The 12,674-nt window shown below is 44.4% G+C and overlaps 1 long non-coding RNA gene across 1 annotated transcript in view; it reads left to right on the forward strand.

Moving 5' to 3' along the window:
* The window catches only part of LOC131485614 (uncharacterized), a 28,379-nt gene extending 16,245 nt beyond the window's left edge, over positions 1 to 12,134 (forward strand). The window contains exon 2 of the long non-coding RNA XR_009248940.1: positions 10,855 to 12,134. This is a non-coding gene — a long non-coding RNA (uncharacterized LOC131485614). The remainder of the gene's footprint in view (positions 1 to 10,854) is intronic.
* Positions 12,135 to 12,674: the final 540 nt, after the last annotated feature.

Here is a 12,674-nt window from a genome sequence, read left to right on the forward strand (position 1 = left end):
TCTGTCCCCCCAATACACTAAACTCCTACAAAGTATCACTATTCCCCTTGGCCGCGCTGAGTTGTAGACAAATGAATTCTAATTTGAGAGGAGATCTGTATTTACAGCTGCATGTAAGCGATATTCAAACGAATTTAAATGTAAACTCCTCCCATAAATCCGAAACGTGCCCAGCTCTTTGTTTTATTTTCAAAGGTCAGGTGTCAACTGATTTTCTTCCAGCAAAAATGTTTTTCTTGCATTGCACAGATTTGTCCCAAGCCAGCCACACTCCTGGCCTATGCCACCCGTCATTCCCTGCCACCCCAGCTGTAAGCTCTGCCTGGCTCTCGGGGATGGGTTTCTGAGAGACCTTCTGCTCACTGCTCGTCTCAGTGTGGTGGGATCGTTGAGAGCGGCAGTCAAGAAAGAATCCTTGAGATGTGTCATGGTGCAACTTAGTAAGTTTATTCAAGTAACATGGGGACAGGACCCGTGGGCAGAAAGGGCTGCACTTGCTATGTGAACCTGGGGGTTACACGCTTAGTGCTCAAGGGGGAGGGGACGTGGAGGGAACATGAGATCATTAATGTCTTCTTCGAATTTCTACTCAGAAAACTACTTTCACAAGATTTCTCTGGTGTTTATCAGGCAGTTCGATATGAAGTCAGTTTGATGAGATACACAGGCAGTCATGAGACCCTTTAAGAATGTAGCAACCAGCATATATTTGAGCCTTATTAAAACTATGCAGGCTAGGGGCGCCTGGGTGGCTCAGTTGGTTAGGTGGCTGACTTCGGCTCAGGTCATGATCTCGCGGTCCATGAGTTCAAGCCCCGCATCGGGCTCTGTGTTCCTGGGATGCACAGATAAAATTAACAAACCCAGGGGCTCCTGAGTGGCTCAGTCGGTTGAGCGTCCAACTTCAGCTCAGGTCATGATCTCACAGTCTGTGAGTTCGAGCCCCACGTTGGGCTCTGTGCTGACAGCTCAGAGCCTAGAGCCCGCTTCAGATTCTGTGTCTCCCCCTCTCTCTGCCCCTCCCCCGCTCATGCTCTGTCTCTCTCTGTATCAAAAATAAATAAAAACATTAAATTTTTTTTTTTTAAATTAACAACCCCAAACTGAACACCCTGTACTCACTCGTTGAAGAGTATCTTCACATTCATTTCTTGTGTATGTGGCTTTCTGGTCCCAGAAGCCATGGGACCCTGTCTCTTGGCAGCTGTCCCCAGACAGTTTTCAACTGCTTTTTGCAGTCACCCAGTCTTTCTCAGCACAGAGCCACACGGGTGGATTTCGCTCGGAGAAGGTAAGGTCCTGCCACGAAGTCTGGCCTGAACACCAAGAGGTTGTCATCAACTTTGTATTTTACTTCCTCCTTTTTCCTCTATTTGATAGCCATCAAATGGTTGTGTGAAAGTAATCGCATCCTTTCTCTCTTGCTCTGTTTTACTGGGAAAGGACTATTTTGCTGTGCAAGGGGTAGAAACACAGAGGCACCTGGGGTGTGTGTGCGTGAGCATTCAGAGCTTCTAGAACTTACTCCTGAAAGTAAGAGTAAGTATTTTGCTAAGATCCCCCTTTCAAATGTACCAGCAGGATTCCCTTTTGTTAATACACACACACACACACACACACACACTCCTCTTCAGACCTCAGCAGCTGGGAGCAAGGGTAAGTGACAGAACCTGCTGATGTAGCCCATTGTAACTCACTGCACAGTGGGCCAAACTACCCAAGCGCAGACTATGAATGAGCTCAGCACAGCAGGTGGATTTATGCGATTTCTCAGAACCACAGTGGAGGCTTCTGACTTGATGGCCAAAACGAGACGTGGTGTTTTTTGTTTTTTTTTTTTTTTCTCTTCTTTCATTCTTTGCCTCGGAATGATCATTCCCAACATATAAATCAGTTCTGGGGGATACTGCTGAGTCAGAAAGCCAACTGTGGAACAACGCTAACAAGGCACACGACTTTCATGACTCATTTCAATGCAGAGAATACAGTCAGGCCTGATTTACAAAACTGTTGCACAAATTGGCTTTCCGAAAGCTTTAGCTTGCATCCAAAGACTTATTCATATCGCTATTTTGAAAAAGTTGCTATATTCTAGAATGAGAGTACTCAATATTCTTTCAGCGATAGGAATGTGCTTTAGAATTGGGGTACTTCACAGTGTGTTAGTTTGTCCCCTTTTGGAGGCCCTAGATAAAACTTCTCTTTACAAAGGATTAGTGTTAGCTGCACCACATGGATTGTTTTTACCCAAGACTGGCCACATCTTCCACATGCTCTTCCTGCTTCAGGACAGCGGCCTCGGTAATTCTCCTTCTGGTTCTCTATAGAATAAGAGCTTGGATATTTACAGGCCATATTCCAGTGCAAGTCATTAAGAATTTTCATCTCTGGGGAGCCTGGGTGGCTCGGTCAGTTGAGCGTCCAACTCTTGATTTGGGCTCAGGTCATAATCGCAGAGTAGTGGGATTGAGCCCTATGTCAGGCTTTGTACTGGGCATAGAGCCTGCTTAAGATTCTCTCTCTCTCTCTCTCTCTCTCTCTCTCTCTGCCCTTCTGCCTTGTGTGCACTCTCTCTCTCTAAAAAAAAAAGAAAAAAAAGAATTTTCATCTCCACTACAAATGTGTAAACGTAGAGATAAGAAAAGATCTTATGTTCTTTGTTTGGTTGAGGGGTGGGCAGTAGGCAGCTAGGAGAGAGTTAGGGTTTGGACGCCACAATTGGGCTTACTACCAAGCAATCTGGAAAGCACAGCGGTAAACCCCGTCTGGAAACTGCAAGTCACGTTCCAAAGAAGGCCAGAATGAGAAAAGGGTAAACTTACCAATAATGATTCTTGCTAGATGCTGCTGGTACAGACAGAATGACAAAAAAAAAGGAGCATGTGTTTTAAGAACAATTTTCTCATGGAAAAGAGTCACCTCCAAAGGAGAAAACATAAAAAGATAAATATGTTTTGTTTCTAGCCATGTAATGTTCAAAGTTGGTGAAACTCAACTCTATTTTTTAGGGATATATACATAAGCGGTATAGTTAGAGAAAGAAAAATGGAATAAACACAGAAGTCAGTGTAGTGGTTCTCACTAGGAGATGGGCTGGGGACAGGTTACATCTGGGCAGTTTGTGATCGTGGGTCACGTTCTACTTCTTGATCCAGGTGGCGGCTATATAGCTGTTTGCTAGATAATTATTCATTAAATGACGCAAATGTGTTTCATACATTTATTTTTGGAGTACATGTTTTACTTCACATTTTAAAAAAAGAATATGGAAAAAACGGCGACATTAGTCATCCTAAGAAAATAAACTCTTTCTCAAGGAGGAGACTTGGGCGCCATTGACTGTTTATTGACTGACATACTCTGGGTTGTACTTGAATGAAATTCTTACTTGGAGATCCCTGAAAGCCCTTCATATTTAAAATTAGAGGCTGAAAGTGCCATTGACCTTGATGCTAGCTTCTCTATGGCAGTCCTGGGACCACAGGCAGCAAGGGCAGGAGCTGGAATGAGGAGGACAGGGTAAAAGATGGAGCAGTGGGACAAGGGAGGGAGAAGGCATAGTGCAGGCCAGGGAGGCCAGAGGCCTCAGTGGGATCCCAAAGTCAAGAAGGCAGAGCTACTGGTGGTAAGAACAAGGCTATGTATCAAAACTAGCCGTTCAAGCAGAGGTCTGGATTGTCAAGTATTGAGAAGGAAAGCCTAGAGCTCAGGAGATGTGATGCTGGGTCTCCTGGCATGGACTCAGCAGAGCTGGGGAGGGTGAGACGGGTGGGAACTCAAAATTACACGTACCTGCTGTGAAGACAGCAGCTCTTGGGATCCCAAATGAAGGCAGTGTAAGAAATGACAGAGTAAGTGAAAGGCAGGTTAACCTAAGGATTCAGTCATTCAAATACTTATTGAGAGCCTACTATGGGGCAGATGGCTAGCCTAGAAATTGGAAATTCCGTGTAAACACAACAGTGTCTGCCTTCCTAGAACTTGTGTTCCAAGAAGCAGTGAGAGAGCAAGAGGGCCAGATGATAACTAAAGTAATTGGACAGCCAAGCAGGTAATTCCTCGCAGTACTATTAAGAAAATAAGGCAGGGCCACAGGGAATGGGTTAGGGAGGGAGTGGTACTCAAGAATGTTGAGAAATGCTCTTCCGAAGGAGGAACAAGTAGAAAGGCCACAAGATGAGATGTTCCCGGCCGTCTAAAAAGGTTGTCAGGAGTAGAAATACAGAAAAGAAGTAGGGATGAGGCCTGTGATTAAGGTCCAGCTGTTGAACGTGGCTTAGGGCCAGGAAAACCGACTACCTAGGAAAACTAGAAAGATCAAGAACAACCCAGCCCTCAAGGGGCTGAGGTACCTGCCCCATTATCAAAGGGGGGCCGAGGCTTGCTAGAGCCCAACAAAGAACATGACTCCGAGGGGGGGCCAACCTGGAGCTTGATCCCAAGGAACATGTCAGAAGTCAGAGCCAGGACTCAGAGCCAGAAAATTCTCCATTTAAGACACACAATTCCATTTCCTGAGCCAATTGTCTTCTCCCCAAGGAAGCCTCTGGTTTGGAGCTGTCACTGTGATCTGTAACATATCACTTGAAGCACATCACAGCACACCCCTCTTCCAGTCGCCCTGGGGTGGTAATACACAGAGACAGACAGTGCAGAGAAAAGCCGCTCGGCCTCCACAGAAATCTGGAACATGTTTGTCAGTAGCCTACTTGTCAAGTCTCCTGGTAGGATAAGGTCTCCTAGAATACCGATCATCGAAAGCCATAGACTCAAACAGGATAAGGTTAGTGACCTCCTAGCTTGTCTACCTCATGGCCTGCCTTAGGCATCCCTCAGAGATATTGTGAGTTCAGTTCCAGACCACCACGGTAAGGTGACTATTGTAATAAAGCAAGTCAAATGATCTTTTTGGGTTCCTACTGTGTATAAAAGTACTGCATTCTATTAAGTATGCAATGTAGAGACTTCAAGCAATGTACAGACTTGAATTAAAAAATACTTTGTTGCTAAAAAATGCTAACCATCGTCTGAGCTTTCATTTCAGCAAGTCACAATTACTGATCACAGATCACCACAACAAATATAATGAAAAAGTTTGAAGTATTGTGAGAATTAGCAAAATATAACACAGAGACACGAGGTGGGCAAACGCTGTTGGGAAAATGATATCTACAAACTTGCTCAATACAGGTTGCCACAAATCTTCAATGGGTAAAAAACGCGATGTCTGTGAATTGAGATAAGATGAAACAGGCCTGTATTTAAATTTCACCCTTAACTGTTCCAGTATGCATTCTGGAAGGGTCTTTTGGCCCAACACAGCAGCCACGTCTGGTTGTTAGCTGTCAACGGCTAAAAACGGTTGAGAAAAAGGGCAAAGAAAACAGGAGAAATTCCTTCCTGTTCCTCCTCCTACAGCGAGGGTTCACGGAGCTTGTCCCTTCCTCAACAGGTGGCTAAAACAGGGGGCTCAATGATCTTCCTGGCCTGCCTCATAGGTTTGTTCAGAGGTCACGTGGGGAACACTATAGATTAGCTGTAGAGCATCACGGAAAATTTTCTTTTACAGTAGCACCACATTAAAATCTATCGGACCCACAACTCCAATGGTTCAGTGGAAAAATAAGCTGCCTAAGTCTAGCAGGACAGGGAGTGGTGTGGTGGTAACTATTTACCAAACCACCATCCGGGAGATGGGGAGCCCCTGATTTGGTAGCACTTACCAGTTTCTGTGGCGTGAATGCTGCCACCATGGCTGATATTGAGCTACCAATGCGATATCACCGAACACAGAGTCGGGAAGATATAAGCACAATGGTGCAAGCTGGCCCTAGCACACCTTTGGCTGTGCCGAGGACTGGGGGTTTGGAGGTGGATGAAACACAACGTATGCCCTCATAGACCAGTGCGTGGATTGGTTGAGGAGATAGACCATCAAGTAAAGCATCTTGAAGTAGCGTAACGAGGAACGAAATCACGTACGTAAAGCAGATACAGGGGTCTCTTCCCCCAGTGGGATCTGTGTCCTCACAGGGAACAAAACCTCAAACTAACAAGATAAAGCTTTGATAGTGGACTAGTCATCAGCTGCAAGTCAAGGAGGGTCATGGGAAGTTCTACCTCTAATAGATAGCTTCCTACTTTTTCGTGAAGGCTGGCCCTAAATATAATGACACTGTAACAGATTACATTCAGTGATCTCATCTGGGTTACTGATAAGCATCAAAGGCTCTGAGTCAGAGAAAGGGTTATTAAAGCTCAGGCATCTATGAGCTGGAAGGCCTGCAACCCATCCTCTTAACGGCTAGCTTAACGTGCTAGCTCCTCTTAACGTGCTAGTTCCTGCTGCTACAGGTCTGGACTTTGGCTGGGGGAGGGGCAGGAGGGCTGGGGAGGAAAAGCTTAAGAACCAAGGAGAAGAGGTTCACCCCATTAACATCTTCTTATCCTCCTACTCTCTTGAATGTGCACTCCTACCGCACTCTCCTGGGCAACCCTATTGTCCGTCACCATTCAAAACTCAGCTGCACCGTAGGGTGCCTGGTGGCTCACTCAGTTGACCTTCCGACTTTGGCTCAGGTCATGATCTCACTGCTTACAGGTCCGAGCTCTGAATCAGGCTCTCTGCTGTCTATGCGGAGCCTTTTCGGATCCTCTGTCCCCTTCTCTCTCTGCCCCTCCACCACCATCCCCCCCCCCCCACACACACACACTCTCTCTTTTTCATAGTAAACAAACATTAAAAACTCAGCCACACCTTCTTCAGGTGTGTGAGCATCACACAGTGCCTTTCCCTCAGCTGTTCCATCTAGCTCTTGGATTGCACTTTTCTCTCTCCTCTTCCAGCTCTTCCTGTGTAGGGGCTCCCTTCACATTCAGCCCTTTCTTCTTTTTTCTTTATGTTTTCTCTTTTAATATTGACCTCAACTCCCCTAATCTTCCTCTGTGCAGATCACATCATATTTGCCTGTCAAGACCTTCCCTTTCCCCTGAACACCAGCCTCCTGTTCAATGATCAGGTACGCAACTCATTCTCCATGTACCTGTGGAACATCAATTTTCTATTTTATTTTATTTTATTTTATTTTATTTTATATTTTTTTAAGTGTATTTATTTGTTTTAAGAGAGAGAGAGAGAGAGCACACACAAGCTGGAAAGGGGCAAAGAGAAAGAGAGACAGAATCCCAAGCAGGCTCCACGTTCATCAGCGCAGGGCCCAGTGTGGGGCTCAAACTCACAAACTGTGAGATCCTGACCTGAGCCAAGATCAAGAGTTGAACACCTATCTGACTGAGCCACCCAGGTGCCCCTATTTTACTTTTAAGTTTGTTTATTTATTTTGAGAGAGAGAGAGAGAGAGAGCGCGCGCTCATGCAAGGTGGGGAGGGGCAGAGAGAGGGAAAGAAAGAGAATTCCAAGCAGGCTCTGTCTGCACTGTTAGCACAGAGCCCAAGGTGGGGCTGGATCTCACTAACCTTGAGACCATGACCTGAGCCGAAATCAAGAGCAGGGCACTTTAATCAACAGAGCCACTCAGGCGTCCCTGGAACATCAGTTTAAATTGCTCGTCTGGGGGTGTTCAAGGTCCTTCTTTCTCCAGTAGCTCTCACCCAGTTAACTGATGAGTTTCTGTTTTTGTACTTAATGGCACCAGTGTCATTCAGGCTATACTGATCTCTCATGGGGCCACCTCTCTTTTGGTAGCTCTTTCCCTCTGCTCCAATCCGGTACTTGCGGAGGGGATTTCAGTCATGGTACCCCATCTAGCCTCCACCATAGTCATGTGACCCCAGCTTGGCCAATGAGAGTCATTCCTTGGAGGTTTCCCGAATTGGAGTTCAAAGGAAGTTTTATGTTCTCTATAGTTTTATAGTCTCTTCACTTTATAGATGGAGCTTTAAGCATGTATCCTAGGGGTGCCTGGGTGGCTCAGTCGGTTAAGCAGCCGACTTCGGCTCAGGTCATGATCTCGCGGTCCATGAGTTCAAGCCCCGCGTAGGGCTCTGTGCTGACAGCTCAGAGCCTGGAGCCTGTTTCAGATTCTGTGTCTCCCTCTCTCTCTCTGCCCCTCCCCCGTTCATGCTGTGTCTCTCTCTGTCTCAAAAGTAAATAAACGTTAAAAAAAAAATTTTTTTTTTAATAAAAAAATAAAATAAAAAAAAAAGCATGTATCCTAAACCACTGGTAGCCATGAACCCTTAATGTATAGAGAAGCCTGAGAGAAGACAGCTGGTACACAAAAGAGAAGTAGCTATGAGAGACTGCCTTTGTTCCCATCCTGATTTCATTTAACCCTAAGTGTGGCTCAATTCCTATACCCATTCAGAAAGCATTCCCAGGGGCGCCTGGGTGGCTCAGTCAGTTAAGCGTCCAACTTTGGCTCGGGTCATGATCTCAAGGTTTGTGAGTTCCAGCCCGGCATCCGGCCCTGTGCTGACAGCTCAGAGTCTGGAGCCTGCTTCAGATTCTGTGCCTCCTTCTCTCTCGGCCCCTCCCCTGCTGGCACTCTGTCTCTGTCTCTCTCTGTCTCAAACATAAATAAACATTAAAAAAAATTTTTTTTAATTCCCTTATCTTTTATTCCCTTATCTTTTTTAAAATTCCCTTATGTAAAGTTGTTTTTATTTGTTTTTTTGTTTATCACAAAGCTATTTGCTGGTACAAAGGAGTGGAATGATATACACATTTTTAAAAATGTAAATTAAAATAGATGTTCTTGCTCAAAAGGGAGGGCATACAGTTTAGATGGTGAGGAAATTCCTATTCGAGTTGATGAGAAAGCAAAGCTGAAATTAATTAATCAGCTCTCCCCCTCAGTGGATCTCCAGTGCTATAAGCCTTCCATAGAGTGTCTTCTCAAACTGAGTGTGATTCTAGCGTTCAATGAGTTGGATCTTATAATCAACACAATTCCTAAATGCAAGCCCATTATTTCATTTGGTGTTCCACCAAAGAAACGGCCATCATTTCTATGATCTTGGGAAAGTGCTGGATTATAAAGGCACCTTCCTAAAGGATTTTCGAGAGTAATTGTTGACTTTCCTTACTTTTCTCCTTACCCATCAACTCCTGCCAAAAGATGCAGCTCTATAGTGCTTATTCTATGTCACTTATTACAACTTTGTAAATAGTAACTTGTTTGTTTTGACCTCCTTTCTGGGTTATAAACTCATTTTCCGGTGGAGTTAACTTACTTAAGAAACATCTATTGGTGTGCTTGCAGCAGCATAAAGCATCAGGAGTCTATTGGCAATGGAGTTACCAAAACCAATGAAGCTCGATTCCTGCTCCAAAAAAAGTTTATGATATAGTACAGTAGTTTCCAAACTTGGCGGCCAATCGCAGACAGCTGGAGAGATTCTGATTCAAGTGGTCTGGGATTGATCAGGCACTTGAGGACTTTTAGCTCCTTTGGTGATTTGAGTGTGCAGCCAAAGTCGAGAAATGTTCTAGATGAAAAGAAGAGTGTTATTTCAATACAAGACTGAGGGTGCTGGGAAGGGTGCTGAGGGAAGTCACAAGGTGTGGCGAAAGCCCAGAGGAGGAGCGCCCTAACAGAGAATCCCAATCCAAGTTAGAATCTTACCAAGTACCCCGGCACCATCCCAAACTCATGAATTCAGAATCTCAGATCACAGGGCATTAGTATGTTTTAAAAGCTCCCTGGGTGATTCTGATACCCAGAGATGGTTGAGAGCCATTGGAACCCTCCGAGGGAGATATAGTGAGGGGAGGGGAAGGCTTGTTACCCTCTAGGGGTAACAGCTACATGGAGACTTGGAAAGTGCAATTGGGTAGTTAGGCAAAGGAGGAGGCCAGGCCTTGACATTCTACTCTGCTTCTCCCACTATGCCCACACAGGCCCTGGAACATGGTAGTTACTCAATAAACTTTTGTGAAATGAATGTTCAGGATATAAGTGATCACTGGGTTCCATATTGTGGAAGCATCTGTATTAGCCTCCTACAGCTCCTGTGACAAAGTACTACCATCTGGATGGCTTAACACAACAGGAATTTCTTCTCTCACAGTCCTGGGGTCTACCTATATGAAATCCAGGTACCAGCAGGGTTGGTTCCTATTTAGAAGCTTTGAGGGATAATCTACTCCATGCCTTTCTCACTTCTGGTGGTTACCAGAAGTCTGGCATTCCTTAGCTTATAGGTGCATCACTGCAATCTCTGCCTCCATTGTCACATGGCCTTCTTCCCTCGTGTGTGTTTCTGTGTCCAAAGGTCCCTCTTATTCTAAGTACACTAGTCTTTGGGTTATCTAATCTCGTATCTAGTATCTAGGCCCAGTCTAATCTAGTATTAACTCAACTTGATTACATCAGTAAAGACCCCATCTCTAAATAAGGTCATAATTACAGGTAGCTGGGATTAGGGGGGGCACAATTCAACCCACATGGCATCCCAAAGGGTAGGAGAAGCCGGTTGTCACACAACAGCGAGAGGTATGTGGGGGGAGGAGCCTGAACTCGTCCTAACCTTTTCCCTGCTCTCCTTGGATCTACTCACTTGAGTGAGTGGTTCTGAAACATTTCCAGTTACGAACCCCTGGTTTTTGTACAACACTTCCACACATGATACATCATTAATTTGTGAAGTTACACTTCGCATTTTTAGGGACAAATGAGAAATATTCCATAAAGGAATTTGAGACTGCGACATCTTCTGTCCTCCATGCGAGTCCTCTAGCTTTATAAATTTGGTTCTTCCTCTAGCTCGGGCGAAAGCGCACAACACGCTCACAGACTCAGACGTCTGGTGCAAAACTGGGACAGTCCCCAGCAAACTGGGACAGATGTCACCCTATCTGTTTCTCACTCCGTCTTTGTCTCTCTTTCCCAGGCTCCCTGTGTGTCTTCTGCTTGGGTGTGCCCTGTTGGAAAGGAGAAGGACACATGTGACATATTTAAAGCTTGATGAAAGGGCTGAAGAATTCCAGCTGCTTTTTATCCAACCCTGACACTTAGATACTTTTCAAGAAGCAACGTGGCCTTATGAATTGGTAAGAATAAAAAGAAATAGTTTATCCTTTAGCTTTATCCTTACAAGGCCCCACCTAACTGCCCACATGGTGAACTGGGAAAATAGTAAACTGTAAAATGTTTTAGTTGAGATATAAAGTAGACCTATTTTGAGTATATGACGATGACTTGTACATAAACTTGGAGCCTTCCCTGACAGCCCAGTCTCTGAAAACAGCCCACACTGTCTCCACTGCTTAACTTCTGCCTCCTCTGCCCATTGCAGTCTGGCTTGTGCACCCACAACTGCAATGGAAATGATTTCTGAAGATGATCAGGACCTTCCGATTGTGAGGTGTCATGGCTTCGGTTTTAGAATGGCTGAAGTTTAAAAAAATTACCCTACCATGCACTGGAGAGGATGTGGAAGGCCCAGAACTCTCTGATACCACTCATGGGAATGTAAAATTGTACAACCGCTTTGCAAAACAGTTCAGCAGTTTCTTAAAAAGTTAAACATATACAGATCATATGAGCCAGTCTGGGTATTCACCCAAGAGAAAAGAAAGCATGCGTTCCTACAAGGACATGAACATGAACAGTCAAAGCAGCTTTATCTGCATTAGCCAAAGATTGGCAACAACCCAAATGTCCATCATTTATCCATTAAGGAGAATGGATAAATAAACTGTGATACATCCATGCTAAGTCCACAATGGAATACTATTCAGCAGAAAGGAAGAAGGAAGGTAGGAAGGAAGGAAGGGAGGAAGGGAAGAAGGAGGGAAAGCTATTTACACAATGCTCCAAAATGGGTGAGTCTCGATCTCAAAATAATTAGGCCCATTCCCAAAATAAGGAAGGCAGTTTAAAAAAAGAGTACATACTATGATTTCATTTATATAAAATTTGAGAAAATGCAAACTAATCTATAGTGATGGATCAGTGGTTGCCTGGGAAAGAAGGATAGAAAGGGATGGAGAGGAGGGGTTACAAAGGACCAGAAGGAAACTTTTCGGGTGATGGATGTGTTCATCAACTTGATCATGGTGATGGTCTTAGGGTGTGTCCATACAGAAAACTTATGAAACTATATACTTTAAAGATGTGTGGCTTATTGTATGTCAATTATACCTCAATAAAATTATTTTTAAAAGCCCATGCATACATTTGAGTCCTATATTTACTGACTTATCTACAGCATTTGGGACATTTGACAATTTCCTCCTCTCTGAAATGTTCCTCTTCCCAGGGTTCCAGGACATTGCTTCCAGATCTCTTCCTTGCCATACACAGGCAATCAGAGGTTATCACATTCAATTTAGATATGAGATTAGAATTCTGGCGTGTTGATTTTGAGCATATAGACCTATTTGTCTACCATCATTTTGAATAGCCACAATGATCACAAAAAAGCAGGGAAATGTCTAACCAACTTGCAAATCCGAATATCTCAATAAATACTTTTGTATTTCCTGGCTGCTGTGACACCAGAAAGGGGGATAAGTGAGTGTGTTTGGGGTACTTGGTATGTGTCATCATGTGTGAATGACTACCCGTAAAAAATAAGGAATTAAGAAAAGATAAAAGGTCCTAAGAACCAGCTCCCAATGAACTCAAGAGGCTTCTAATGCAGCCCTCAAAGCTGCAGAGAGGTAAGAAATTGACTTCCAGTTACCCATATGAGGAAGGTGGCTTTTC

This window comes from Neofelis nebulosa, chromosome 1 (genome assembly GCF_028018385.1).
Source record: "Neofelis nebulosa isolate mNeoNeb1 chromosome 1, mNeoNeb1.pri, whole genome shotgun sequence".
NCBI lineage: Eukaryota > Metazoa > Chordata > Mammalia > Carnivora > Felidae > Neofelis > Neofelis nebulosa.